Genomic DNA, 6,000 nt, shown 5'->3' on the forward strand with positions numbered 1-6,000 from the left:
TATTCAGCTGTGTGTCCCCACTCCATTCCCTAATTTTTATAACAATGCAATACATTATATACCTTTCCATCTGCATACCTCTTCTCATGGATAAACAGCTTGAGCTGGGAATCTGAACTCAAGGTCTTGCCAGACTTTTAACTCAGTCTCACCACTGCCCAGTTCTTACCAAACCTCATAAATAGCTGGCAAAAATGCTATTTATGAAGAATTATCAAGGAACATGCCCCCTTGTACTCCTCTAAACAATCTTTAGGCCAAGTTCTGTGGCTCACACCTGTAATCCCAGCACTTTGGGAGGCCGAGGCAGGTGGATCATTTGAGGCCAGCTGTTGGAGAGCAGCCTGGCCAACATAGTGAAATCCATTCTCTACTAAAAATACAAAAATTAGCCAGGCATGGTGGCACACGCCTGTAATTCCAGCCACTCGGGAGGCTGAGGCACGAGAATTGCTTGAACCCAGGAGGTGGAGTTTGCAGTGAGCTGAGATGGCACCACTGCACTCCAGCCTGGATCACAGAGCAAGACTCTGTATCAAAAAAGTCTTTAAAACTCTGATTTTTAATCTTGAATTATCTCAGATTATCAGACAGATAAGTACTTGGATGGGATCATTTTAGCTTCTCATACATTACTTTCAGTGCTCATACTCTAATCCCTCCATATTCTTTAAGCCTACATTAGGAAATATCTGTTCTAGTTATTATAGAACTACTGTTAAAGGCTTAGATCACTCTTTTTCATGCATCACCTCCATTTTGATGAGAAATTTCTCTAGGTTTCAATTTGTTTGTCCTTTATGGACATGGCCAATCTCCTAAATATTTGTGTTCCCTCTTTGCTTTGCCTGATCAGAAGCTCAGGGTCTAATGTGTAGTGATGTCTAGCATTGTATAGGAAACTTAAAGCATGCACTAAAGTTGCTCTAGGCTTTATTTTTCCTGTGCCTGATTTCTTCATTTTGCATTTGGTATCTTATTGCATATGTGAGTTTGTAAATGGCTCAAATCTTCTTAAGATCAAGGGTATAAATCAGAGTTTCTCAGCCTTGCCACCATTGGGCCAAATAACTTCTTGTTGAAAGTTAGGGAAGGCAGGGCCTGTCCTGTGCATTGTAGGATGCTTAGCGGCTTCCCTGGCCTCTACCCACTAGATGCCAGTAGCAATTCTCTGCCATCTCCCTGAATTGTAGAAACTAAAACTGTTACCAGACATTGCCATATGTCTCGGGCAGGTGGTGGTTGGGTGGGGCGGGGCGGATGGGAGGTGCAAATCACCCATGGTTGAAAACCACTGGTATAAATAAATAAAATTGTATTGAACACCTACTATTTTCTAGGCTATGTGTAGGCCATTATCTTTGGGGGACACAAAGATGACTGAGGTCCAGTTACCTGTCCTCAAAAAAAACCTACAAATAAGTCAAAAGAAAAGGTGTGCATGCTCAGAATAGACATATATAAATCTCATGTCTGCTATTAGTATGGATTCCTGTATATTTTTAATAACCGTGGGAAGGAGGAAGTGAAAATAGTATCATTGTCATTTAGAGAAAAAGCACAGAGGGAGCCAAGTATCAGTGCTGTAATGACATCCTAGTGTCCTGAGCGCCAGACCAGAGGGTTCTCCACCACATCTGGAAAGGGGTTTGCAAGTTCAGAGGAGGGAAAGGCAAATCCAACATGGAAGGTTAGAAATGGCTTCCTGGTGGATGGGCACTAGGGATGGGATGTTAACAGGTAAAGAGGAAGACAGGAGACGGTAACTGACAGCAGGAATAGATATAGAGGGGCTGCTTGCTGAGTAGTGATGGGATAACTTATGGAAGTAGAAATCAAAAGGACTGAAGAAATAGGGTAGGTCACATTGTGAAGAGCTTCAGAGGGCACGCATAGAGGGTCTGGGTGTGAAAGGGCAGTCTTCCTCTAGAACCATGTATGCCTGACACCAGTTTAATAAATTATAGGACAAAAGTAGAGAAGAAGCTTAATAAATTAGGTTACTGGAGAGGTTAATGATGGAAGACAATGGAGGCATCGATAGACCCAGTTTACCCTCTGCTTTTTATCTCTTCCCCTCACAAATGTTTTAGTGAGCCAAGTCCCTTTGACTTGCTTGATGAAAGGAGGATAACTAAACTTTGCCAGTGTCAGAAACTTTCCAAGTCTTGTGCTATGAAAAACACAAATACTCCTGAGAGGACTCCTAATTTAAGCATTATCAAGCATGAGCACCATTTTTAACATGAAGAAAAATGTTTTGGAGTACACTTTGTTTATATAAATTGTGTAGCTTAAATTAGGAAATGCCGTATCTTCAACTACACATAATCATTTTTTAATTTCCTTATAACTGAGAGTTTTCATTCTTTTGGCTAAAATTTCAGAAATGACACCATTGGTAGATGAGGCAGAATCTTATCCTGATGCAGAGACTTATGAATTCTGGGAGACCCAGAGGTTCTGTGGGAGTAGGGGAGGGAATTGGCCCTAAATACACACTCAGTTGCAGGACTAAAGGGCTTACTGTGGGGTTTCTGGCTTCTGGAGAAGCTCAAGAACAAGGGAGGTCCTTGAAAGGAACAGATCTGAAGGAATCTGGGAGGCTGCAGGAGATGTAGGAGTCCAGAAGCCAACTACTGGTATGAAACTAACCTTTCTCCACTTTCAATGTATAAAGAGGAAGGGATCCTTTCCCTGGCTATGGCCTAACACAGGTGACAAAAAGTAGGGCCTTTTCCACTGACTTTATTTTACTTTCTTGTTCCAGAAATTAGGTTAACCTCTAATGAGGGGCTGGTGGGTTGATGCGACCCATGGAATTATTTGGTAGGTGGCTGAATGCCAGAAGGAGGCATACAGAGGGCAAGGGAGGGGCTGGAAATAGGGGGAATTAAGAGCCCTGGAACGCCAAGGAGAGACTTACTCAGCTGTTTTACCTGATCCCATCTGGATAGCTCAGATTGGCTCAGAAAAACAGAGCCCAGCGCAAGACCCCAGGGAGTCAATAAATAGTAATTGCTGAGAATAAAACTTCCAGTTAGGAGCAAGCCCCCCAAAATCTGGCCATAAGCTGGCCCCAAAACTAGCCATATACAAAATCTCTGCAGCACTGTAACATGTTCATAATGGCCCTAACACCCAAGCTGGAAGGTTGTGGGTTTACGGGATGAGGGCAAGGAACACCCGGCCCGCCCAGGGTGGAAAACTGCTTAAAGACATTCTTAAGCCACAAACAATAGCGTGAGCAATCTGTGTCTTAAGGACATGCTCCTGCTGCAGTTAACTAGCCCAACCTATTCCTTTGATTCGGCCCATCCCTTCGTTTCCCATAGGGGATACTTTTAGTTAATTTAACATCTATAGAAACAATGCTAATGACTGGCTTGCTGTTAATAAATATGTGGGTAAATCTCTGTTCAGGGCTCTCAGCTCTGAAGGCTGTGAGACCCCTGATTTCCCACTTCACACCTCTATATTTCTGTGTGTGTGTCTTTAATTCCTCTAGCACCATTGGGTTAGGGTCTCCCAAACTGAGCTGGTCTCGGCACCTTCCAAAAGACAGGGGACTTGGTAGAATGGAAGAGCACAGACTTTGACTATAGCTCACCTGACCTTGAGCCTGACATAGCTGCTTAAGTTTTCCAAGTATTGAACTTCAAAATAGAAGAGCCAAGCATGGTGGCTCACTCCTGTAATCCCAGCACTTTGAGAGGCCAAGGCAGGCGGATCACCTGAGTTTGGGAGTTCAAGACCAGTCTGGCCAACATGGTGAAACTCTGTCTCTACTAAAAATACAAAAAATTAGCTGGGCGCTGTGGTGGGTTCCTGTAATCCCAGCTACTTGGGAAGCTGAGGCAGGAGAATTGCTTGAACCTGGGAGATAGAGGTTGCAGTGAGCTGAAATCGCCCCAGTACACTCCAGCCTGGGCAACAGAGCAAGACTTCATCTCAAAAAAGAAGAAGAAAAAGTGGTCACAAGGCTAGAATGTCATAACACACATAAGGCTGCTTAACATGAAATCTGGCAGGAGAAACCTCTCAAGAAATTTCAGTTTTTCTTCCTTTATCCATGAATAAACAATTGTGTGTTCCCAGGGGAAATGCTTTTTTAAGACTTTAGGTACAGGCGCAGTGGCTGACGCCTGTAATCACAACACTTTGAGTGGCCAAGGCAGGTGGATCACCTGAGGTCAGGAGTTCAAGACCAGCCTGGCCCTGGCCAATATGGTGAAACCCCGTCTCTATTAAAAATACAAAAAAAAAAAAAAAAATTAGCTGGGCATGGTGGCGGGCACCTGTAATCCCAGCTACTCAGGAGGCAGAAGCAGGAGAATCGCTTGAACCCGGGAGACCAAGGTTGCAGTGAGCTGAGATTGTGCCACTGCACTCCAGCCTGGGCAACAGAGTAAGACTTAGTCTCAAAAAAAAATAAAATAAAATAAAATAAAAAAGAAGAAGAAAAAATGGTCGCAAGGCAATCTGATCAACCTGACAGCATACATAAGGCTGCTTAACATGGAATCTGGCAGGAAAAACCTCTCAAGAGATTTCAATTTTTCTTCCTTTATCCATGAATAAACAATTGTGTGTTCCCAGAGGAAATGCTCTTTTAAGACTTTAGGTAGAGACTGAATAGATCACTGCTACTGTTAGTGTCCTTTGGCCTCCATCTGGGGGTTGGGAGGAGGGCTTCTTGCAAAACCTACAGAAGTTCCATTGTTTTTGCTTCCTCTCTATCATGTCCCGTTCCCATAGACATGTGGGGAACAGTTATTCACTGTTATAGCATCAGTCACAAAGACATTCCCCATACCCACCCAATGGAGTTTCCGGATAAAAATACAGAATGCCAGTTAAATTTGAATTTCAGATAAATGATGAATAATTTTTTAGTATGCCTTAAATATTGCATGTGACATATTTATTCAAATTTAACTGAATAGTCTGTGGTTTGTTTTTTTTTTCCTACATGTGGCAACTCTATTTAATCATCCAAGTGCAATTTCTGTTTTTTCTTGACTTAAAACCAAGGCTCCTGCTTCCCAGTTTCTTTAGCAACCGCGAGTAAAAAGAAAGATGGTGGCAATACCAAGACAGTGGCAAGGATGTGGCACAACTGGAACTCTCATACGTTACTGATGGGAGTGTAAATTGCTACTGTTAGGGTACGTAGACAGGCAGATATGAGCAGTACAGGATAGGCCTTAAAGAATGTCAGGCAACTGTCCAGTGATTGTCAGGTGGCTGGCAACAGGAAGCGGAAATTTTCCTAATAAACAGGAGACTTCTTGACTTGTGGGCAACAACTTCCTGATAAGAACTCAAAATGGTGGAGCACCTTTCTCTGGAGACATGTCCAGGCATGCCCAGTAAGGGGCAAAATGGTGGAGTTTGCCCTTTCTCTGGGGGCATGTCCAGGCATGTGTAGTAAGGGGCAAAATGACAGAGTTTGACACATATACGACCTTCCTCTGGGGCTCTAGACTGGTAAGGGAAATTGCCCTAAGAGAGCATGTGCATAACTTCAACCACCAAAGGGTGCATGCAGCCCCTCCCAGATACTAGCAAGACACTGCACATGCAGTGAGTAGCCAACAGCTCACCCAGAGCCAGGGACAAGAAGAAGAGATGTGGGGGCGGAAAGACAGGAAATAGTAAATCTATAAGACTCCTGAGCCAGTGATCAGGTGAGGAACTCAATCTTTTGAGTTGCCTACTTGGTTTCTTCCAAGTGTACTCTTGTTTCAGTAAACTCTCATTTCTGACTTAAATCTACTTCTGTCTCTTGGCCAAGTTCTTTCTCCCAAGAAGATAAAAATTGAGGACTGCATAGCACACCTGGACTTCTTGCAGGTAACAGTACCACTGCTCCGGAATATTAACCCCAAAATATCACTCCTGGGTTGAAACATAACAGAAATACATATACATATATATATATACCCACCTAAAGATAGTGCAGGAAAACTCATAGCAGCACTATGCTATTCATAACAG

The sequence above is a fragment of the Pan troglodytes genome, chromosome 3 (assembly GCF_028858775.2).
Source record: "Pan troglodytes isolate AG18354 chromosome 3, NHGRI_mPanTro3-v2.0_pri, whole genome shotgun sequence".
Lineage (NCBI taxonomy): Eukaryota > Metazoa > Chordata > Mammalia > Primates > Hominidae > Pan > Pan troglodytes.